The sequence below is a fragment of the Loxodonta africana genome, chromosome 11 (assembly GCF_030014295.1).
Source record: "Loxodonta africana isolate mLoxAfr1 chromosome 11, mLoxAfr1.hap2, whole genome shotgun sequence".
Classification (NCBI taxonomy): Eukaryota; Metazoa; Chordata; class Mammalia; order Proboscidea; family Elephantidae; genus Loxodonta; species Loxodonta africana.
In genome coordinates this window covers 14,847,251-14,872,513 of record NC_087352.1, presented here as the reverse complement: position 1 = coordinate 14,872,513, position 25,263 = coordinate 14,847,251, and the positions used below count along the sequence as shown (strand labels likewise).

The 25,263-nt window shown below is 45.9% G+C and overlaps 1 protein-coding gene and 1 long non-coding RNA gene across 5 annotated transcripts in view; one reads left to right on the top strand and one right to left on the bottom strand.

Moving 5' to 3' along the window:
* The window catches only part of BICRA (BRD4 interacting chromatin remodeling complex associated protein), a 97,962-nt gene that overhangs the window by 41,364 nt on the left and 31,335 nt on the right, over positions 1 to 25,263 (bottom strand). The window contains exon 1 of one of the 2 annotated variants that reach the window (XM_064293920.1): positions 1 to 24,996. This exon is cut by the window's left edge and continues 8,072 nt beyond it. The exons of the other annotated variant lie outside the window; for it this stretch is intronic. The gene's annotated coding sequence lies outside the window, so the exon portion shown is untranslated. Of the gene's footprint in view, positions 24,997 to 25,263 lie in introns of those variants that run through there. 2 annotated transcript variants of the gene reach the window in all.
* LOC135232794 (uncharacterized) overlaps positions 22,851 to 25,263 on the top strand; it is a 20,528-nt gene continuing 18,115 nt past the window's right edge. The window contains exon 1 of one of the 3 annotated variants that reach the window (XR_010323350.1): positions 22,851 to 25,263. This is a non-coding gene — a long non-coding RNA (uncharacterized LOC135232794). The other 2 variants (XR_010323351.1, XR_010323352.1) reach the window with 2 other exon arrangements.

Below are 25,263 nucleotides of genomic sequence, written 5' to 3'. Positions count from 1 at the left end.
ACAGCACGAGGCAAAAGATGCAGCTTCAGTCTCAGGCAACAATGGCGCTGAGAAGCAGAGAGACGAAAGTCCCAGCAACACGCACAAGTGCTTCTGGACCACTGGTCCCCCGACCTGAGCCTGTACCGGAGTTACCAGGCATATATACTAGTTGCCGTGGACTTGACTCTAACTCACGGCGGCCCCATGTGTGTCAGAGTAGAACCACACTCCACAGGGTTTGCAATGGCTGGTTCTCTTGGAAGTAGATTTTCGGGCCTTTCTCTGGAGGTCACCGGGTGGCACAAACAATTTGCACTCGACTACTAACTTAAAGGCTGACGGCTCGGAGAATCTACCCAGTGGCTCTGTGGAAGAAAGGCCTGGCAATCTGCTTCTGTAAAGATTACAGGTCAGAAAACCCTATGGAGTGCAGTTCTACTCTGTCACACATGGGGTCGCCATGAGTTGGAATCAACTCCACGGCACTGGGCTTGGTTTGTTTGTTTGTTTCCTTTCATCTTTCTTTGGAGAGCCACCTGGATGGCTCTTAAACACAGGCTGAGTTTCAGAATCAGTAGGTCTGGGGTGGGGCCTTGCGAGCCCTGGTGGCACAGTGGTTAAGGGCTTGGCTGCTAACCAAAAGGTTGGTGGCTTGAACCCACCAGCTGCTCCATGGGAGAAAGACGTGGCAAACTGTTCCCGTAAAGATTATAGCCTTGGAAACACAATGGAGCAGGGCCACTATGAGTTGGAATCGACTTGATGGCAATGGCTTTGGTTTTCATGGGGTGGAGTCCAAGAATTTGCGTTTCTAATAGGTTCCCAGGTGACATAATGATGCTGTTACATGGACCACGCTTTGAGTCCACTGCTCTAGAAGCTTCTGTTTCTTTGGTTGTCCTTTGGGGCCTCTTGCTCTCAGCTCAAAGACAAGCCCAGGGTTCCTGGCCACTGTTCAGGCTCCTAAAAAAGTGGCCTCCAGGGTTCCTCTCCGAGGCTGGGAGGGCAAAAGAAGTTGCCCAGGGTCCAACAGCCACTACCAACCTCATCTTCCTAGTGGAGAGAACTCAGGTTTGGTTTCATTCAGCAATGTGCCCACCCAAGGCAACGAATCACTGTCAGTCTAGATTCTTGCCTCTTTGCCAGAAACTTCCTTTCCCAGTCTTCTTTGCAGCTAAATGTGGACATGGGGAAAATTTTCATATTTGGATGAAAACAGAATTTACACAACCCACATGCCTATGGACAGATGAATGGATAAACAAAATGTGCTCTATCCACAGAATGAAGTATTACCAGCCATAGAGAGAAATGAAGTCCTGGTACACTCTATGACATGGATGAACCTTGGAAACATTAAGCTTGAGTCCATTGTTGCAGTTACCGTGTCAATCCGTCTCGATTAGGGTCTTCCTCTTTTTTGCTGACTCTCTACTTTACCAAGCATGATGTCCTTCTCCAGGGACTGGTCCCTTCTGATAACATGTCCCAAGTATATGAGACGAAGTGCTCCTTGCTTCCATTCTTCTGGCAGTCCATGATACATTCAATATTCTTCACCAATACCATAATTCAAACACATCAATTCTTCTCTGGTCTTCCTTACTCATTATCCTTATTCCTTATTCTCATGCATATGAGGTGATTGAAAATACCATGGCTTGAGTCAGGCACACCTTAGTCCTCAAGGTGACGTCTTTGTTTTTTAACACTTTAAAGAGGTCTTTTTTGCAGCAGATCTGCCCAGTGTAATACATCATTTGATTTCTCGATTGCTGCTTCCATGGGCATTGATAGTGGATCCAAGTAAAATGAAATCCTTGACATCTTCAACATTTTCCCCATTTATCATGATGTTGTTTATTGGTCCACGTCATGGATTGAACTGTGCCCCCCCCCAAAATATGTAAATCAATTTGGTTAATCCACACTTCCCAGTATTGTGTGATTGTCCACCATTTTGTCATCTGATGTGATTTTCCTATGTGTTGTAATTCCTAATCTATGCCTGTGGTTAATGAGGCAAGATTAGATTATGTTACAGAGGATTACAGTAGGATATAACACCCTTGCTCAAGTCACATCCCTGACCCAATGTAAAGGGAGTTTCCCTTGGGTGTGGCCCGCACCATCTTTGCCTTTTATCTCACAAGAGATGAAAGGGAAGCAAGCAGACAGTAGGGACCTCATACCACCAAGAAAGAAGCACCTGGAGCATAGTATGTCTTTTAGACCTGGGGTCCCTGCACTGAGAAGTTCCTCGACCAGAGGAAGATAGAGAACAAGGACCTTCCTCCAGACCCGGCAAAGAAAGCCTTCCACTGGAGCTGACGCCCTGAATTTGGACTTCTAGCCTACTAGGCTGTGAGGGAATAAATTTCCCTTTGTTAAAACCATCCACTTGTGGTATTTCTGTTACAGCAGCACTAGATGACTCAGGCAGTCTAGCTGTGAGGATTTTTGCTTTCTCTATGTTAAGGCGTAATCCATATTGAAGGTTGTAGTCTTTAGTCTTCATCAGCAAGTGCTTCAAGTCCTCTTCACTTTCAGCAAGAAAGGCTGTGTCATCTGCATAACGCAGGTTGTTAATGAGTCTTCCTCCAATCCTGATGCCGTGTTCTTCTTCATATAGTTCAGCTTCTCAAATTATATGCTCAGATACAGAATAAGTACGGTGAAAGGATACAACCCTGACACACACCTTTCCTGATTTTAAACCACACAGTATCCCCTGGTTCTGTTGGAATGAGTGCCTCTTGGTCTATGTACAGGTTCCACATGAGCACAATTTAGTGTTCTGGAATTCCCATTCTTTGCAGTGTTATCCATAATTTGTTATGATCCACACAGTTGAATAGGTAAATTCATAGAGACAAGAGTTTATTAGTGGTTACCAGGGGCTAGGAGGAGGGGGAACAGGAGAATTACTGCTGAAGGGGTATCGCATTTCTGTTTAGGGAGAAAAGGTTTTATTAACGGATAGTGGTGGTGGCTGCACAACACGGTGAATGCAATTAGTGTCATAAAAATGCCTAAAATGGCAATTTTTTCATAGACATAAAAATGGCTAAAATGGCAAATTTTTTGTTATATATATTTTTTGTTGTCGTTAGCTGCAGTTGAGTCAGTCCCCACTCTCGTGGTGACTCCGTGCAAAAGGAACCAAATGCTGCCTGGTCCTGCGCCAACCCGTGATCAGCTGCAGATCAGACTGTCGTGATTCATAAGGTTTTCACTGGCTGATTTTCAGAAGCAGATCACCAGGCCTTTCTTCCTAGTCTGCCTTAGTCTAGAAGCTCTGCTGTAACCTGTTCAGCATCACAGCAACACTCAAGCCCCTACTGACAGATGGTGGATGAGCACAAGGTGCATTGGCTGGGAATTGAACCCGGGTCTCCTGAACGGAATGCAAGAATTCTACCACTGAACCACCAATAAAAAAAAAAAACACGGACCCTTGCAATGGGAAGATTGTTTGTCTCTGCTCCTTTCTTCCATCTGAAAGACTAACGTGAAACATGCTGATAATGACCGGTGCTGCAGCAACCACTCTGCACTCTGAAGGAGAGGCTCAATAGCATCAGAGACACAGACCCACCAGCTTAGCATTCTTGAGCTGCCAAACATCCCTGGGATGGCTTTCTATTAGACATCTTGTTCCAGAAGAGAATTAAAAGCCTGGATAAGCAAAGTTAAACATGAACCTACCCTATGACTACGATACAGCAGTTCTACTCCAAGATATTTACTCAGGAGACATGAAAGATACACCACAAAAGCACTTGTACAAGAGTTTTCACAGCAGCCATATTCAGAAAAGCCCCAAGCTGGTAACAGCTCAGATGTCCATCAATGGATAAATGGATAAACAAACTGTGACAGCCACACGAGGCAGCTTGATGATAAAAAGGAATGAACGACTGATACACACAAGAATGTGGATGAGTCTCAAATGCATTTTGCTGAGCAAAAGAAGCCAGAGGCAAATTACACACTGTGTGATTCCATTTATAGAAAAGTCAAGAACAGTCTAAACTAATCCATGATAGAAAAAAACCAGAGGTAGGGTCACCTCTGGTTGACCTGCGTAGCACACATGGTTAATGTGCTCAGCTACTAAAGGAAAGGTTGGCCATTCAAATCCACCTACCAAATCCCCAAAGCAAACTTGTTGCCGTTGAGTTGATTCTGACTCATAGCAACCCTATAGGACAGTATAGAGCTGCCCCAGTTTCCAAGAAGAGCCTGGTGGATTTGAACTGCCAACCTCTTGGTTAGCAGCCGTAGCTCTTAACCACTATGCCATCTGGGTTTCCAATCCACCTACAGGTGCCTCAAAAGAAAGGCCTGGCAATCTACTTCCGAAAAATCAGCCATTAAAAAGCCTATGGAGAACAGTTCTATTCTGACACATATGGCGTCGCCATGAGTTGGAGTCGACTCGACAGCCACTGGTCTATAGTCACCTCTAGGGGAAAGTGCTGACTGGAAAGGGACATGAGGGAACCTTCAGGGACGATGGAAATGTTCTGCACCTAGATCTGGGTGATGGTTACAGGTAACCCTGATCGCTTTCCAATATACCCACTGCCGCCCCTGGACGCCTTTTAGCTCAGTACTGAAGTCAGTCCTGAGGTTCACCCATCAGTCAAAGATTAGACAGGTCTATAAGGCCAACAATAACACACGTGGGGGATGTCCTTCATAGTTCATTCATGTATATGGGACTAATGGGCACACCGGCCCAAAAGCAAAGATGAGAGACCAGGAAGGGGCAGGAAAACTGGACAAATGGAAACAGGAAACCTGGGGTGGAGAAAGGGAGAGTGTTGACACTTTGCAGGGTTGCCAACAAATGTCACAAAACAATCTGTGTATTAACTGTTTAATGAGAAACTAATTTGCTCTGTAAAGTTTCACCTAAAGCACACACACAAAGATTAAAGTCTAGATAAACCTCAGGGATAAGTTCTACTCTGTCACAGGAGGTCAGAGGTGGGGGAAAAAAAAAAAAGGATACCCACTGTCTCACTTCCAATATCTACAAAAACTCTGAGTGACAGTGGGGGTTCAGTGGTAGATTTCTCACCCTCCATGCGGGAGGCCTGGGTTCGAATCTCTGCCAATGCACCCCACGCACAGCCACCACCTATCTGTAAGGGGAGGCTTGCAGTTGTTGTGATGCTGAACAAGTTTCAGCGGAACTTCCAGACTAAGACGGGCTAGGAAGAAAGGCCTGGTGCTCTACCTCCAACAACCCGCTGATGAAAACCTGTGGGTTACAGCGGTCCAACCTGCAACTGCTCATGGGGATGTCACAGCACCTGGCAGGGTTTTGTTGCACTGTGTGTGGGGTTGCCAGGAGTCAGTGAACAACTTGATGGCAGCTAACAACAACATAATAACTCTAGAAAACTGAGAACTGGCTGGCATTGAGACATCCTGCTCCCCCTCCACCCCTGCACGGTAGAAACCCTTTTCCTCCTGGGCTCAGCGGGAGCCTTTCTAACTACAGGCCAATTTCACTCACAGGCCACACAAGGCAGAAAAACCCAACAGTCCTGGGAGCAGGAACAGCCAGGGGTCCGCCCAGGAGCTGGCCGGGGACGGACGGGGCTGGCAGAAGCCCAGCCCTCGGTCTCTGAGCAAACACCTGAGGAGGCCAGGGCTGGTGCAGCTCACACATTCCTGTCCAAGGGCAGGTCCCCAGTGAGCCTGGGTTTGCAATCACTTCAGAGCCAGGCGAGGCGCTGGCTTCTAGAAGGAGCCAGTTCTGGTTGGCTGCAAGAGGCCACGCTTCCTCCTAGTTCTTAATAAGTCTTTTCCACCCCTCTTTAAGGAGTCCCTCGGTAGTGTAAACCGTTAAGCCCTGGACCACTACCCAAAAGGCTGGCAGTTTGAACCCACTCAGAGGTGCCTCAGAAGATAGGCCTGGCAACTTGCTTCTGAAAGGTCACAGCCTTGAAAATACTATAGAGCATAGTTCTACTGTGCACACACGGGGTTGACATGAGTTGGAATGGACTCAACAGCAACTAACAACAACACTTTTGTGGTTCTGGCCGCCAGCAGCATCTGCCCACTCCTCTCTGTGCTCACTGCCTGGGAGACTGCAGGTACTGCCTACCTGGACTCTTGCTTCCTCTCCGGCCTCTTCTGTTTTATTTAAGGTCATGCCCAGTCCCCTTCTCAGGACCCTACACCGGCTCTTTAAACCTGGTGCTATCAATTCTGACTCATGATGACCCCATGTATTACAGAGTAGAACTGTTTCACAGGGTTTTCTTGGCTGTAATCTTTATAGGAGCAGATTGCCAGGCCTTTCTTCCATAGTACTGTTGGGTGGGTTCAAACTGCCAATCTTTAAGCTAGGGGTCGAGCACAATCCGTTTGTGCCACTCAGGGACCTGTTACACTGACTTCCTACGGCACCGATATTGAAAGCCAAACGCTGCTGGTGGAAGTCAAACCAAGAAAAAGAAATAAACAAACTGTGGTCTATCCATACAACGGAATATTGTTGTTGTTGTGTGCTGTCGATTCTGACTCACAGCAACCCTATAGGACAAAGCAGAACTGCCCCATAGGGTTTCCAAAGAGTGGCTAGTGGATTTGAACTGCCAATCTTTTGGTTGGCAGCCTGAGCTCTTAGCCACTGCGCCACCAGGGCTTCAATGGAATATTATTCAGTTATAAAGAGAAATGAAGTTCTGACACATGCTATGACATGGATGAACCTTGGAAACATTATGGTGAGTGAAATAAATCAGTCACAAAAGGACAAATATTGTATGATCCCACTGATACAAAATGTCTAGAACAGGCAAATGCACAGTGACCGAAGTTTATTAGCGGTTACTGGGGGCGGGGGGAGTAAGGGAAGAAGGGGAAGACACTGCTTAGGTGGCACTGAGTTTCTGTTAAGGGTGAAGGAAAACTCTGGAAATGGATAGTGGTGATGGTTGTACAACACGATGAACAGAATTAAAGTCTCTGAATCGTACAAGTAAAAAATGTTGAGACAGCAAACGCTTTGTTATCTGTATTCCACCACAATAAAAATACACTGAAAATGAAAGAGAAGGACCAGCACCCCAAGCAAAGCAGGGAGGGCTGCTCAGACCCTCAGAGAAAAAGAGAAATTTCTGGAGTAGGGTGTACACACCCAGGTGACACGCAAGTCTTCCAAACCATCCCCGCGTTGCTAACACTTCGTGCCTTGTTTCAGAGTCTGTCCCTACCTCAAAGTCTGAGAAGAGACCACAAATCCATATTTGACTTGGAATCCTTAAGCTATCCAGAGGTGACTTTGGTATGTGTTGTGAGGTTCCCCTCGAGTGGATTCCGACTCTTGGAGATCCCATGTGTGTGGAGCAGAACTGCTCCAGACGGTTTTCAAGGGTGTGACCTCTCAGAAGCAGATCACCAGGCCTGTCTTCCGAGGCCCCTCTGGGTGGGTATGAACCGCCAACCTTTTGGCTAGTAGTTGAGGACTTAATTGTCTGTGCCGCCTGGGGACTCCTATGATGAGAGGTAGGGATCTGATTTCCTCTCTTTCCATACGGATGATTTTTTATTTTTTGTCCCCAGCTCCGTTTACTAAGAGCCTCATCTTTCCCCACCAATCACACACTGGACGTCCATACCTGCCTGGCTCTTATCCTGGGCCCTGTAATCTATCCCACAAGGAGAACATTTCTATTTACCTTCTAATCTCAGAGATACAACAAATTCAGCTGGACAGGGAATCAATACATGGACTCATGTTGGCCAGAAGGTGACAGGCTGGGCAGGAAGGTAAGGTATCCTAGAGAAAGGGCACGGGGTCCCCAACGCAGAGGCAGTGACACTCCTCTGACAACACATTTCCATTTTTTGAGTGTTTGATTAAAAACTGGCCTATATATTATTATCAATTTTTAACTAAACAAATCCTCACAAAACGGATGGTTTTAAAAAGTGCTTACAAGGAAACCTAAATATAGGCACCCGCTAGATTATGAATGTCCAATTTACAGACAACTTGCACTTAAGGTCAGAGTACCATAAAGCCTATTATATAGTCAGTTCCCGGGTTACAAATATCCCACTTCTGGACAACTTGTATTTGGAAACCCTGGGGGCTTAGTGGTTAAGAGCTACAGCTGCTGACTAAAAGGTCAGCAGTTCGAATCCACCAGGCATTCCTTGGAAACCCTATGGGGCAGTTCTACTCTGTCCTACAGAGCTGCAATGAGTTGGAATTAACTCAATGGCAACTTTTTTTTTTTTTTGTATTTAAAAACGGACTACCATAAAGCCTATTATAGTAAGTTCCCCGGTTACAAACGTCTGACTTACGGATAACTCGTACTTAAGGGACTACCATAAAGCCTATTGTATTAAAAATTTGAGTTAAATACAGTGATTTGTAATAATGAACACACATACTACCTTGGGATACTCATGAAAACGATGCACGGTTTTGAAGTGTTAAAGTGTTTTAAATGCACAGGAAGGTAAAATAAAAAGAGCCATATGTACCTGTTCCTACTAACCTACAAATTCGATTTAAAGACATACTTGTTCGGAACCCAGGTACTGCCTGTATTAAAGTTAACAGTAATAATGTACAGACTCAAAAGGTCACATAGGATATGATTCCATTTAAATGAAATATACACAATGGGCAAATCCACCAAGTCAGAAGGTAGATTAGTGGTTGCCTGGGGATTGCAGTGGGGTGGGGAGCGACTGCTTAATGGGTACAGGGTTTCTTTCTGGAGTGATGAAAATGTTCCAAAACTAGGCAGTAATGGTGGCTGCACAACACCGTGAATGTACGAAATGCCATGAAGTTGAGATAGTTACCGTGAGAGGTGGACACTGAGGCACCAAGAGGTGAAGTAACTTGCCTGAGGTCATAGAGGTGGTTGGTATCAGAGCAAGGTCTGAACTCAGGCAGGCTAGGTGTGTGTAGCTGACTTTCTGTCTACATCAGAAGAAACATTTTTCTTATTTATTTAGTAGGGGCCGCTGTAAGCCCATATGGCACTTTTATGGAACTAGGAACAGGTGCCCCTTTCTCGTGACCCATTACTGCCATCTGCTAGAAAATTGTGGTCATGCATATACAAAGTTACAGAGTCCTAAATTGGGAATGGCACACCTAGGATTGTGTAGTGTACACTTTAAAATGGTTAATTTGATGTTGTTGTTGGAAGAAGCCCGGGTGGCACGGTGGTTAAGCATTTGGCTGCTATCCAAAAGGTCAGTGGTTGCAACGCACCTGAGCTCCACAGGAGAAAGATGTGGTAGTCTGCTTCTGTAAAGATTACAGCCTTGGAAACCCTATGGGGCAGTTCTACCTGTCCTATAGGGTCACTATGAGTCAGAATCAACACGACTGCAATGGATTTGGTTGTTGCTGGTTGCTGTCAGTTCCGACTCATGATGACCCCATGTGTGCAGAGCAGAACTGCTCCATAGGGTTTTCAAGGTTGTGACTTTTTGGAAGCAGATTGCCAGGCCTTTCTTCTGCAGTGCCTCTGGATGAGTTCGAACCTCCAACCTTTCGGCCAGTAGTTGAGCACTTGCAGAAATTTTTGCGCCACCCAGGAACTCCAATTTGATGTTAAGAGGGTTAATTTTACGTTACATGAATTTTACCTCAATAAAAAGAAAAATATATATTAATAATGTAAGTAGAAAATAGACATAAAGCTAATGATTCTATTCCCCTATTATGAGTTCTATGAAACCACATTACAAAGTAAAAACAGTGATGTCTTCAACAGAACTGGCAGAAAGTTGGCCAAAGGTTTTCTTTTTTCAGTACAAAGAGCATTACTCAAAAATATAAAACCAGTCGCCATTGAGTTGATATTGGTGATAATAGCACAACATGGTGAAAGTAGTTAACATCACTGAACTGTCCATTAAAAGATAGTTAAAATGGCAAACTTTTCATTACCACAATAAAATTAAAGAAAAAAAGGTTTATTAACAAAATAAGTGTTGGTCTTCAACAACTTAATAAAAAAAAAGACGAATAACCCAATCATAAAATGGGCAAAGGTCTTGAATAGACATTTCACCAAAGAAGACATTCAATTGGCCACCAAAAACATGACAAGATGCTTAACCCATTAGCCATCAGAGAGAAGAAAATCAAAACTACAATGAGATACCATTTCACTCACACTAGGATGGCTAAGATAAAAAACAGAAAATAACAAATGTTGGTGAGGATGTGGGGCAATCGGAACCCTTATCTGTTGCTGGTAGGGGTACGAAATGGTACGTACAGCCACTGTGGAAGACATTGTGGCAGGTCCTCAAAACACTAAAAATAGAACTACCATATGACCCTGCAATTCCACTCCTAGGTATATACCCAAAAGACTTGAAAGCAGAGACTCAGAGACTTGCACGCCAATGTTCGTTGCAGCACTATTCACGATAGCCAAAAGGTAGAAACAACCTAAATGCCCATCAACAGATGAATGCATAAGCAAAATGTGGTCCATACATACAATGGACTACTACTCAGCCAGTAGGAGAAATGAAGTACTGATGCGTGCTACAATATGCATGAAGCCTGAACACATTATGCTGAGCAAGGTAAGTTGGTCACAAAAGGACAAATATTATATGACTTCACTTACAAAAAAAGGCAAGAAAAGGCAAAAAACAATAACAACAACAACACAAGTGTTGGCTCAAATTCAGGGGGCATTTCTGCAGGACACTTGACAAGTACTCCTCTAAACTATTAAAACACGAAAAGACTGAGAAACTGTCACAGAGCAGAAGAGACTAAGGAGACAAGACAACTAAATGTGATGTGGTGTCCTGGATGGGAGCCTGGGACAGAAAAAGCCATTGGAAAAGCTGAGGACATCTGAGTGAAGTATGGAGCTTGGCTGATAGTAACATAACGTGTGAGTTTCTTAGTTGGTGCAAATGTTCCATGGTAACTGTGATGGTTAACGTTATGAGTCAGCTTGGCTAGGCTACGATTCTCGGTGGTTTGGCAGACACTATGTAATCACCTCCCATTTTTTGATCTGATGTGAGCAGCCAGTCAATTAGAAGAGGAGTTTCTTTGCGGGTGTGGCTTGCATCCATGATATAAATGGATGTTCTGGCACAGTTCGATCTCTTTTTGATCCTATAATCTTCTTGGCGTCTGACCCCAGTTCCTGGGACATAAGCCAGCAGCAGGGGCCTCCAGCCTGTCACCTGATATGCAGGTTTTCAGCTAGTCAGCCCCCGCGACCACCTGAGCCAGCAAGGGTCATCAGCCTATTGCCTGACCCACAGATTTGAGACTTGCCAGCCCCTACAACTGCATGAGCCATTTCCTTGAAGTAAATCTATATATACATCTACATATGTTTCACTGGTTTTGCTCCTCTAGAGAACCCAGACTAAGACAGTAATATATGGGGTCACCATGAGTCAGAATTGACTCAACGGCATCTAATGACAATAATATATGATGTGAACATTAGGGGAAGCTAGGTACGGGGTATACCAGAACACTGTGCTATCTTTGCAATATTTCTGGAAATCTAAAATGATTGCAAAATAAAAAAGTTTATTTTAAAAATAAAAACTCAGTAAGTCTTCAGGGAACCTAAAGAATAAAGTGTTGGAGATGCAGATTTGGCCTGCTGTCTCCTGAGAGGGGCTGTGAGGGTCTGGCTGGTGGAGTAGACATGTCTCAGGTACCTGTTTACAGATTGAATTGTGTCCCCCAAAAATATTCTTTGGAAATTCTAACCCCTATACCTGTGGTTGGAGCCCTGGTGGTGCAGTGGTTAAGTGCCCGGATGCTAACTGAAAGGTCAGAGGTTCAAACCCACCAGCTGCTCCATAGGAGAAAGATGTGGCAGTCTACTTCCATAAAGACGACAGCCTTGGAAACCCTATGGGGCAGTTCTACTTTGTCCTACAGGATCTATTTGAATAGGAATTCACTTGATGGCAAAGGGTTTTACACCTGTGGTTATAATCCCATTTGTGAACGAGTTTCCTTTGTTATGTTAATAAGGCAGTAATAGTGTAGGGAGTGTCTTGAGTCTATTTCTTTTGAGATATAAAAAGATCCCATTAGGCAAGCAGAGATGGGGGAAGACAGATGCCACAAGAAGATCACCAAGGAGCCAAAGCACAGAAGCTGAAGAGACAAGGACCAAAACCATCAGAGAGAGTCTTCTCCTCGAGCTGGTGCCCTAAATTAGGACTTGTAGCCTCCTTAACTGTGAGAAAATAAATTTGATTATAAAAGCCACCCACTTGTGATATTTCTGTTATAGCAGCACTAGGAAACGAAGACAGGCCTGCCTGCCCCACAGGGCTCCAAAGCAGTGCAGTGTGGCCTTGGCTTTCCTGTGTGGTCCTACACAGATCTGTTCCTCCTGTCCCCGGGATTCTGTCCTCAGTCTCCTACAGTCTCGTCCCTACACAAGAGCCAGAGGAATCCTATCAACATCTGAGTCACCTCACACCTCTTCTTGGTTCCAAGCTCTCCTGTGGCTCCCATCTCACTCAGAGTCTAAGCCAAAGTTCTCCCTAAGACCACCCCATTCCCTCCCTGTCTTCATCTCTACCCCCTCCCCCTTGCTCACTCCCCTCCAGCCACACTGCCTCCTGGCTTTTCCTCCAACACACCAGGCATGTGCCTGCCTCAGGACCTTTGTACGTACAGTTCCCTCTGCCTGGTTTGCTTTTGTCCTTACCTCCTTCTCTCAATTGTTACCAGGTCAAGGAGGCTTAACTCAATTCTGTCTACAACTACAAGGAGCCCTGGTGGTACAATGGTCAAGGGCTTGGCTGCTAACTAAAAGGCTGGCAGTTCGAACCCACTTAGTGGTTCTGGCAAAGAAAGACTTGGTGATCTGTTCCTGTAAAGATTAACTCGTTAACCTGTTGCCATTGAGTTTATTCTGACTCGATAGTGACCCTATAGGACAAGGAAAAATTGCCCCATAGGGCTTCCAAGGCTGTAATCTTTACCGAAACAGACTGCTACATCTTTCTTCCGTGGTGCAGATGGTGGGTTTGAACCTCTGATCTTTTGGTTAGCAGCCAAGCACTTAACCACTATGCTACCAGGGCTCCTTCTATGAAGATCACAGCCTAGAAAATCCTTTGGGACAGTTCTACTCAGTCACGTGGGGTCACTATGAGTCTGAATTGACTTAAAGGCACCTAACAATAACAACATCTACAATTACAATGCCCCCCCCCCCACTTCTATCCCCCTCTCCTGCTTTGCTTTTCTTCAAAGCAGGGATCTCTATCTGACATGCCATAAATGGGCTTTATTTTGGCTACTGCCTGCCTTCCCCACAAGGAGGTATGCTCCAGGTTTCTATCTGTTTTATTCATGTGTAAACATTGGCTGGATGATTGAAGGGGACAGTTCTCAGGGGCTACTGTTGATGCTGAACAGGGATAGAGATTGATCCAATATTCATGGGTGGGTGGGGAGGAGGGAGGGTATGTGGGGACAATTCTATGGGGTGACCAGTGACACTTGGGGTCAGGCTCAGAACAGGCAAGCCTGCCACTCAAATGAGAGTGCGACTCAAGGGACTCAAAGAGAACTTATCAGCTGGAGGCGGGAGCAGAGGTGAAAGGTCACTGGGGATGGGTCACAGCCAGATAAGCCCAATCTATGCGAGAGGGTGGTACCTCGATGGCGCAAATGCTTTGCACTCAACTACTAACCTAAAGGTTGGCTGTTCAAACCCACTCAGCAGCTCCATGGAAGAAAGGCCTGGTGATCTGTTTCTGTAAAGATTACAGCCAAGAAAACCCTAAAAGCAGTTCCACTCTTTAACACATGAGGTTGCCATGAATCAGCATCAACTTGATGGCAACTTTTTTTTTTTTTTAATGGGGGGAAGTGGTGAAGTTGGGCATCAGCACAGAAAGCTAGTTGGGAGAAAGGGGAACTGAGCACAGGTGCTGATAGGGGCAGAGATGCCAAGGGGAAAGAGCAGTTCAGAGAGAGACAGAGAAAAGACACAAAAGGAAGAGGGAGACAGAGAAACAGAAAAGCAGGGACATATAAGATAGAACTATTGGTCTCTACTCCTCAGGAGCAAAAGAGTAAGAAGATAACCCAAATCTCAGAGAAGAGACAAGTCTACAAGGCTGACGGCCTACACAAGCCACGACCTCAATTACCCAGAGGCCAGAAGAACTAGATGGTGCCCAGCTACCACCACTGACGAATCTGATCACAATAGATGATCCTGGATAGAATGGAAGAAAAAGGTAGAACAAAACTCAAATTCTTAAAAACAGCCAGACTAACTGGAACACCTTAGAGGAGAGGATTCCCTGAGATTATTGCCCTGAGACACTCTTTAAATCTTGAACCAAAACTATTCCCCGAGATCACCTTTTAGCAGAAAAGCTGAGTGACACCATAACAAAGGATATTACCTATTAGATCGGTGCTCTACTCAAAAACCATCTGTATGGGTTCAAAAGGGCAATATTTAATTTAAATCAAAGATGAGAAGATGAAGGGGCAGGGAAAGTAGAGTACTGAAAACGGAACAACCAGAACACAATTAAAGAGAATGGTGACACATTGTGAAAAATGTAACTAACGTCACTGAACAATTTGTATAGAAATTGTCAAGCCGTTGCCATCGAGTCAAATGGGGACCTAATTTGCTGTGTAAACTTTCACCAAAAACACAATAAAACGTTATTTAAAAAAAAGAAAAGCAGGGACAGAGAGGGAAGATGGGAGCATCTGCCCAAGAACTTATCCGCCCTGCACACCAACCCAGGAGACAAATTAATTCGGTTAGTCTACACCCACTAAGGAAACCCTGGGGGTGCAGTGGCTAAGAGCTACGGCTGCTAACCAAAAGGCTGGCAGTTCAGACCCACCAGGCGCTCCTTGGAAATTCTGTGGGGCAGTTCCACTCTGCTCCGTAAGGCTGCTGAGTCAGAGTCAACTCCACGGCAATGCGTAGTATGTGGGGTAGTACACCCACTAAATGACAGGAGCACCGCCCAGTTACCAGCGACTCCAAACACCCAGACAAACGTGCAAAACACCCCCTAGGAAGTGACGCCAGCCCCTGGGAGCTATGGTCTTCAAGTCTGGACACTCAAGCCCAAGAGGACACTCCACACCGGGGACAGGGCCCCCAATCAGTGTGGACGAGGACATGTTATGGTGCGGCCACCTCCAGAGCTAGATTAACAGTATGGACGGCTCACGTGAGGGCACTGTGGAAGGGAGGATGTCTCAATTCAACAGAATAAGGGTGAAAGCAGCAGCAAAACCAGCCACACCGGCTGCCGTCAAACTGACTCCGGCCCATGGCGCTCCCATGTGTGTCAGGGTAGAACTGTGCTCCACGGGGTTTTCAACGCTGATTTTCCAGAAGCAGATTGCAAGGCTTTTCTTCTGAGGCATCTCTGGGTGGGTTTGAACTGCCAACCTTTTGGTTAACGGTCGAGAGCTTAACTGTCTGTGCCACCCAGGGACTCCTAAAACAGCAGCAGGGACTGCGACAGTGGGTTTCAGTCTTCCCTCAGGAAGAAGAGCTCCAGAAAAACTCAGGATGTGGGGTGCACATAGGCCAAGAAAGGAGGGAAGTCTAAGTTGTGCCTAGAACCACACAGACCTAGAGTTACTCTCAGTATAATTCCACCCTTAAGAATAAGTGGGTGTATGTGGACCAAAAGACAAGTTCTAGAATGTTCACTTGTTTTTGTCGTTAGCTGCTGTCTAGTCTGTCCCCAACTCATGGCAACCCATGCACAATGGAATTTAACTGTTGTGATCCACTGGGTTTTCACTGGCTGATTATTGAAAACAGATTGCCAGGACTTTCTTCCTAGTCCATCTTAATCTGGAAACTCTGCTAAAACCTGTTTAGCATCACAACAAAACACAAGCCTTCTCTGACAGATGCGTGGTGGCTACACATGAAGTACACTGGCTGGGAGTTAAACCCAAGTCTCCTGTGTGGAAGGCAAGAATTCTACCACTAAACCAACCCTAAGCTTGAAACCATCCAGATGCTTATTGATGAGAGAATAAACTGTGGTACATCTGCAGAATGGAATACTACACCGCAATGAAAAAGGAACCAACCAAGGCAAACATTATGTTGCATGAAACAGCTGTCCTATTATGAATTTAACTTTTAAGTACAAGCATAAGTAAAATTAATCTACAGAGTTAGAACAGGATAACGGCTTCCTTGGAGTGGAGAGACTGGAAAGGGCGTGAGGGGTCTTTGGGGAGGAAGGTCATGCTCTGTTTTTCTATCTGGGAGCTAGTTACACGGATGTGTTCAATCTGAAAATTCATCAAGATACACTTATGTATTTTTTATGTTATAATTCAATAAAAAGTTGAAAACAACAAAAAACATTAACTGTGACTCTCATCTCATCCGTTGCTGGTGGGAATGTAAAATTGTACCGCTGCTGTGGAAAACAGTCTCACAGTTCCTCAAAAGGTTAAACAGAGTTACCACGCGATCCAGCAATTTCGCTCCTAGGTATATACCCAAGAGAAATAAAATCACATGTCCACACAAACACGTCTACACCAATGTTCACTGCAGCACTATTCACAGTAGCCAAAAGGCGGGAACAACTCAAGTGTCCATCAACGGATGAATGGATAAACCTAGCGTGGTCTATCCATACAGTGGAGTATTATTCAGCCACGAAAAGGAATGAAGTCCTGATGTATGCCACGACACGGATGAATCTAGAGAAATTATGCTGAGTGAAATTAGTCAGACACAAAAGAACAAATATTGTATGATGCCACTGATATGAAACGTCTAGAATTGGGAAAGGCATAGAGATCAAAGTTTATTGGTGGTTGCCAGGGAAGGGAGGAAGAAAGGGGGAGTCATTGTTTAGGAAGCAGTATCTGTTTGTGGTGATGGGAAACTTGACAACGGACACTGTTGATGGTTGCACAACATGACTGACGTAATTGGTGTCACTAAACTGTGCATGTAAAAAATGATGAATTGGCAAATGTTGTGTTATACTTACTTTTCACAATATAAAATTTAAAAAGAAAAGAAAGCCCTATGAAGCCCAGTTCTGCTCTGACACATGCGGTCACCATGAGTTGGCGTCGATTCGAGGACAATTGGTTTTGGTTTTATTTTTCCTAAATCCTCAGGTCCAGGCTTCAAGAAGGTGCCCAATGGTGCAACGGTTAAGCGCTGGGCTGTTAACCGAAACGTGGCAGTTCGAACCCACCCAGAGGTCCTGTGGGAGAAAGATCTAGTGATCTGCTTCCATAAAGACTGCTGTTGTCGTGTACCATCAAGTCGATTCTGACTTGGGATGACTCTATAGCACAGAGTAGAACTCTTTATGGAAGCAGACTGCCACATCTTTCTCCCACAGAGCAGCTGGTGGGTTCGAACTACTGACCTTTCAGTTAACAGCTGAACACTTTACCATTTCAGCCAAGAAAACCCTATGGGGCAGTTCTATTCTGTCACATGGGTCACTATGAGTTAGAATCAACTCGACAGCATGCAACAACAGGCTTCAAAAAACAAAATGCAGGGGGGAAAATGAAACACTGTGCTCAGCCTGGTATGTGCTGGGCTGAGCTAACCCCACTGACCTGGATTCAGAGCCTCTGTCACCAGAGTCTGGTGATTCCTTGTAAGTGCTCTGGAGATCTGGGATGATTCCCGGAGGGACCCAGCCTTTTCACCCTGACGACCTAGTTTTCCGAGCCCCTCCTCAGGGACAGCGGGCAACTCCAGTGCTGTCCACACAGTGGCGTGGAAACCCCAGCTCCAGGACACAAACCATCAGTGGGCAGAAGAGTGTCTACTCACGATGCACTTGCCTGGCCAGTCCTGACTCAAAACGGCCCCAACTAAGCTTTAAACAATTGCTTTCAAGTCAATTCAGACTCATGGCAACCCTATGCGTATCAGAGTAGAACCGCGCTCCACAGGGTTTCCAGTGGGTGATTTTTTGGAAATAGATTGCCAGGCCCTTCTTCTGAGGCATCTCTGAGTGGACCCGAACCACCAACCTTTCAGTTAGCAGTCAAGCACAGTAACTATTTGGACCACCCAGGGACTTCCAACCAAGCTTTACCTCCCCTGACTTTTTCTCTTATCTTCGGCTCCTCAAATATGTCTCCCCTGTCAACTGTGTAAATGATTGATTCATGCCCCGAGGGAAGGGGAAAGCAAACCAACCAGAAGGAATAAGCTGAAATGCTAGAAATGCTAATAAGGTGACATTACCCTGGGCTGATGGAATTGCAAGTCACATTTGTGTTCTCTGCATTTTTTCAACTTTGTATACTCCAATTTTTTTAACCCCCTTTTCTTCTTTTGTTCCCTCTAATGATCTTGTATTACTTTTTTTATGTTAAGACACTGTTCTTCCTTAACTCTTTATTGAAATTACAAATGAAAAAGTGCATATATTGTCAGCTAAATGGATTGTCGCAGCTGTAACCAGCTGTCAGGATAAGAAACGACACAAGCAGCCCGTGAGTGTGTTTGTTCTGAAGGAAGAACCTCATTGTGGTTAAGAACATCAAAAACCATCACCAGTTGCCATGGAGTGGATTTCGACCCATGGTGACCCCTTGTGTGGCAGAGAAGAACCGTGCTCCATAAAGTTTTCAATGGCTGACTTTTCCGAAGTAAACTGCCAGGACTTTTTTCTGAGGTGCTTCTGGGTGGGTGCGTACTGCCAACTTTTCAGTCAGAAGCTGAGCACATGAATCATTTGCACCATGCAGGGACTGTGGTTAAGTACACAGGCTCTGAAAATTCGATCCAGGGATCCAAAACCAAACCAAACCCATTGCCATCGAGTCAATTCTGACTCATAGCGACTCTGCAGGACAGAGCAGAACTGCCCCATAGGGATTCCAAGGAACAAGCAGCTAGCGGATTTAACCGCTAACCTTTTGGTTGGCGGCCTGAGGTCTTAACCACTGCGCCACCAGGGCTCCTGGTCAGAGATGTAGTACCTGAATCTCATCAAGAGGAAACATCAGAGAAACTCAAACTGAAGGATGTTCTACAAAACAACTGGTCCAGACGTTTCTAAAAAGGCAATGTCACAAAGAAAGCAATGTTACTAAAAGGCACTGTCACAAAAACACAGAGAAAGGCTGAGAAACACTCCAGGCTACAGGAGACTGAAGAGACAATTAAAGGTAAAGTGTGATTGTGAGCTGGGTCCTGTGTTGGGAGAAAATAGCTCTAAAAGACACTACTGGGAACAACTGACAAAGCTGGCATACAAACAGCAGATTAAATAATGGTATTGTGTTAGCGTGCAACGATGTACATTTGGTAACTATCCTGTGGTTACTGGAGAATAGCCTTGTTCTTAGGAAATACACACTGAAGTATCAAGGGGGTATGAAAGCATGATGGTGTCAGAAAAATGGAAACTAATAAATATTGGTGAGGGTGGGGAGAAATTGGAACCCTCATGCATTGCTGGTGGGAACATAAAATGGGGCAGCAGCTGTGGCAAACAGTTTGGCAGTTCCTCAAATGGTTAAGCATAGAATTACCATAAACAAAAAAATCAAACCTATCGTAGTCAAGTTTATTCCGACTCAAAGCAACCGTACAGGACAGAAGAGAACTGCCCCATTGGGTTTCCGAGGCTATAATCTTTACAGAAGCAGGCTGTCACATCTTTCTCCCATGAAGCCACTGGTGGGCTCAAACTGCTGACCTTTCAATTAGCAGCCAAGCGCTTATCCACTGTGCCACCAGGGCTCCATGTGTGTGTGTGTCTGTGTGTCTGTGTGTCTGTGTGTGTAGACAGAAAAAAGACAGACAGAATGAAAAACAAAAAGGCAAAATGTTCAAAATAGGTGAATCCGGATACAGGGTTTGCCACATTATTCTTGCAACTTTTCTAAAAATTTGAAGTTATTTCAAAATACAAAGTTCAGCAGGCTTTAGGGCTACGCTGCCCAGGTGTGAACACACTCTGCACCCCCACTGATTTTTTGACCTCCCCTCCCTGTGCCTCAGTTTTTATATCCACAAAATGGGCATCAGAGGTGGGCAGTGTTCCATGCGGTCACATGGGTGTTGTGTTGCACAGCCAACCTGGGTTCTGACGGGTTCCTGGGTGGCTAGACAGTCTCCACATCACTCCTGCTTACAAGGCTGTTTCAAGATTTAATGAGTCCATAAGCCTGACAGGAAAACACTCAATCAATGTTAACTGTTATTGTCACCACGAGGAAAGCAAAACCATGAAAATTTATGCTTCGTTCTTCCAGCTAATGTGCAAGCTTCTCAAAGCCAAAGAATACAGCATTTGCCTGCTTGTCTGTCCACGGGCACCCTCTGGGGTCTGGTTCCTGAGGCTGGGAACCTCGGTGACACCACCGCGAGCGACCCCGGATTGAGGAGGGACAGACATGGATGGATGCTGGGGACACTGCAATGGGACCTGCTATGGATTAAACTGTGTCCCCCCAAAATATGTGTTGGCACCACCACAGCCTCCACCAGACTGAGTCCAGCACAACTAGAGGGTGCCCGGCTACCACCACCGACTGCTCTGATAGGGATCACAATAGAAGGTCATGGACAGAGCTGGAGAAAAATGTAGAACAAAATTCTAATTCACAAAAAAAGACCAGACTTACTGGTCTGACAGAGACTGGAGAAACCCTGAGAGTATGGCCCCTGGACACCCTTTTAATTCAGCACTGAAGACACTCCTGAGGTACACCATTCAGCCAAAGATTAGACAGGCCCATGAAACAAAATGAGACTAAATGGGCACACCAGCCCTGGGGCAAGGACGAGACGGCAGGAAGGGACAGGGAAGTTGGTAATGGGGAACGCAAGGTCAAGAAGGGGAGACTGTTGACATGTCGTGGGATTGACAACCAATGTCACAAAGCAATATGTCTATTAAGTAATGAGAAACTAATTTGAGCTGTAAACCTGCATGTAAAGCACAATAGAAAAATATACATATGTGTTGGAATCCTAGCCCCTATACCTGCGGTGGAGCCCCTGGGTAGAGCAAATGGTTACGCACTGGAGTACTAACAGAAAGACTGGTGGTTCAAACCCACCTAGAGACGCCTCAGAAGAAAGGCCTGGCAATCTACCTCTGAAAGGTCACAGTTCTATTCTGCACACATGGGGTCACCACGTGTCAGAGTCAACTCGACATCAACTGGTTTTTGGTTTCCGTAGAGCTATTTTGAGGTTCACTGGTAGAATTCTCGCCTTCCATGCAGGAGACTCGGGATCGATTTTCAATCAATGCACCCCAAGAGCGTCACCCCTTATATGTCAGTGGAGGCTTGCATGTTGCTATGATGCTGAGCAGGTTTCAGCAGAGCTTCTAGCAAATATGGACTAGGAAGGAAAGCCGGTTGACTGACTTCCAAAAAGCAGACAATGAAAACCGTCTGGAGCACAACAGTCTGATCCCATTGTGCGTGGGATCACCATGAGTTGGGGGTGACAAGATAGCAGCTACCGATAATTACAACTGTTGTGGGCCAACTGTTAGACACTGAGAGTTTTTTTTTTTTTCCTTTTATAAACAATCCAGGTTTCTAGCTTTTTTGGGGGGGGACAGGACTGCTGTTACAGATTGAATTGCGTCGCCTAAAAAAGATATGCTGAGAAGTCCTATCCCCTGTATCTGTGAACATGGCCTTGTCTGGGGAAACAGGGTCTTTCTTTGAAGATGTGATCAGATGAGTCAAGCTGGAGTAGCGTGTGTCCTTGTCCTAATCCCCTCTGAGTGGCCTCTTAAAACAGACCTGGAAAACGGGGCCACACATGGGGGAAGACAGCAGGTGAAGATCCCTCTCCCAGCCAAGGAGTGCCCTGGGCTGCCAGGGACTGCTAGACATGAAGGGGTCAGCAAGGATGTGGAGCCAGGCAGGTCCAGGGAACACCAGCTGGGGCCAAACAGAGGCTTTAGGGAAGTAGGGGGCTCTGGAGTCTATCACCCCAACACCCACCCACAGCCACATCATACTACGTGGTGACCTTGGGCCCACTACCGATACCCCGCCATATTAGTTTCCTATTGCTATTTGTCATTACGCCTTTATCAGTTCCAAAGGTCAAAAGTCCAAAATGGGTCTGTGGGATACATTCCTTTTGGAGGCTCCAAGGAAGAATCGGGGCGTCCCTGGGTGGTAACTAGTAACCGAAAGGTTGGCGGTTTGAAATCCACCTAGAGGCACCTCAGAAGAAAGGCCTGGAGATTAGCTTCCGAAAGGTCACAACCATGAAAACCCTGTGAAGCTCAGTTCTGCTCTGACCCACACGGGATTACCATGAGTTGGAGCCCAAGTCCACAGCAACTAACAACAACAACAGGAGAGAATCCATTTCTTTGTCTTTTTTCAGCTTCTAGAGGCCACCTGCACTCCTTGGCTTGTGGCCCCTTCCTCCATCTTTAAAGCCAGCAATGTAGCATCTTCTTCCAAACGCGCTCTCTCTCTCTCCTGGCTGCGGCTTCCATTGTCACATTGCCTTTCCTTTGACCCTCCTGCCCTGCTCTTAAAAGGACCCTTAGGTGGTAGGCTGAAAAATGATCCCCAAAAAGCAATCCATGTACAGATCCCTGGATTCCGTAAACGTTACCTTATAAGGCAAAGACTTTGCAGGTGTGATTAAATTAAGGATCCGGAGAAAGGGAACTATCCTGAGTTATCTGGGTGGGCCCAAAATGCCATCACAGTCCCCTTATAAAAGAGAGGCAGAGTCTGAATCAACTCAATGGCAACGGTTTTTTTTTTTTTAGGGCTCATAAGAAGGAGCCGTGGTGCACAGAGGTTAAGCACTTAGCTGCTAACAGAAAGGTCAGTAGTTTGAATCTACCAGCCGCTCCACAAGAGAAAGATGTGGCAGTCAGCTCCCATGAAGATTTACAGCCCTGGAAACCCTGTGAGACAGTTCTACTTTGTCCTACAGGGTTTGCTGTAAGTCAGAATTAACTTGATGGCAATGGATTTTAGGGATTCATAACACTTTCTTCTCTCTTGCTTTAGTGCTCTCAGCTCCTGGAGAACCAGGACGTGGCTTGGGGCCATCTCTGCCACACCTAAGTGACGTAACACAGGTCTTGGCCATACTTACCCAGCACAGGATCCAACTGATGAACTGGACTTCAACAAAAACAAAACCCTTGGCTCATATAAAGATAGTACAAGATAATAAACAGGCAAACCACAGATTGGGAGAAAACACACATGGCAGACAAAGAACATGTATCAGACCATACAAAGAAATCCTACAACTCAGTAAGACCTCCAACAACCCAATTTAAAAATGAAAAAAAGATTGGAACACTTCACAGAAGAAGATACACAAACAGCCAATCAGCCAATGAGATGTTCAATATCTTTAGTCACCAGAGAAATAGAAATTAAAACCGTAATGAGATACACTACATGCCTGTTGTGGTGGTGGTGGTTGTTAGCTGCTGTTGAGTCAGCCCCTAATTCATGGCGACCCCACATACAGCTGAACAAAATGTTGCCCAATCCTGTGCCATCCCCATGATCAGTTACAGATCAGGCCATTGTGATCCAGACAGTTTTCAGTGGCTGATTTTCGGAAGTAGATTGCCAGGTCTTTCTTCCTAGCCGGTCTTAGTTTGGGAGCTCTGCTGAAAGTCGTTCAGCATCACAGCAACACGCAAGCCTCCAGTGACAGATGAGTGGCTGCGCATGAGGTGCGTTGGCTGGGTGGGAATTGCACCTGAGTCTCCCACATGGAAGGTGAGAATTCTACCACTGAACCACCAAACCGGAACCAAACCTGTTGCCGGTGAGTCAATTCCAACGTATAGTGACCCTTCGGGACAAAGTAAAACTGCCCAACAGAGTTTCCAAAGAGCGGCTGGTGGTTTCGAACTGCCGACCTTTTGGTTAGCAGCCAAGCTCTTAACCACACCACCACCAGGGCTCTATACTGAACCACCACTGTCCTCTTATTCTGTCACTGTCGGTGTTGTTGTTGCTGTTTTTGGGTCCGGTCAAGTCAATTCCAACTCATAGCAACCCTATAGGAAAGAACAGAAGTGTCCCATAGGGTTTCCTAGGCTATAATCTTTACCAGAGGAGGTCGCCGAGTCTTTCTCCCCCAGAGCTTCTGGGTGGGTTCAAACCACCAAATGTCTGGTTAGCAGGCGAGTGCTTTACTGTTGTAACACCAGGGCTCCTTATTCTGCCATTAGTACCTTCAAAACAAGTGTGTATCTGTGTGTGAGATGCTCAGATATACATACAACATCTCTTTGGAAGGAGGTCCCAAAACTGTACCAGCGGTAGCCTCTAGGAAGAGGCTACGGGTAGAGATAGCTGGGAGTCAAAGAGGAAAATCACTGGTACCATTTGGGTTTTACACCTGCACTTCCATTCTCTATTCCGAGAGCATAAAATAAATGTGCGTTCTCAAAAGCCCCAAAGCAAAGCTAAGCATGGCCCTGTCCCCACATCTCCCCCGGGGCTGGATTAAAAGTGTCAGGCTGCCCCTTCTGCTCCCTCCCCTGGGGTTGGGGGTGGGGTGACAGGCTCAGGCTGAGGCCTCCCTGTGGAGAGGGCCTGGGAGAGCTCCCTGGAAATCACTTCTAGATTCACATTCCCTAGGGGACACCTGGGGAAGAGGAGGGTAGAGAGAGCTGAAGGGAGAGGGAGGGAGGGGGAGAGAGAGGAGGGATGGGGGAGAGAGAAGGGGAAGAAAGGAGGAGGTGGGGAGGAGGTGGAAGTGGAGAAAAGGAGCAGGAATAAAGAGAGGGAGGAGACAGAGGAAGGAAAGAGGAAGGGAAGGGAGGTGGGTGGGGAAGGGAAAAGGGGAGGAAGGAAGAACAAAAAAACGGTGGAGGAGGGGGGAGGAGGGGAGGGAGGAGACAGAAGGAGGAAGAAGGAGGGGGAGGGAGGACAGGGAGGAGCCGGCCACAGTGTCTCTGTGAGAACACAGTGGAAGAACTCAATGGCCCAACCCGAGCAGAGGGTGGCTGGCAACACCACCTTGTACCTGGGCCACCAAGCAGCATTCTTCACAACAGCCAAAGAGGGGAATCCACCCACATGTCCATAAACTGACAAATGGACATACAAAATGTGGCAGATCCATACTATGGAATATTACTCAGTCATAAAAAAAGGAATGAAGAACTGATTCCTGACGTAACTCGGATGAACCTTGAAAACATTATGCCCAGTGAAAGAAGCCAGCCAAAAAAGGCCACGTATTGTCTGACTGCATTTATCCAGAACAG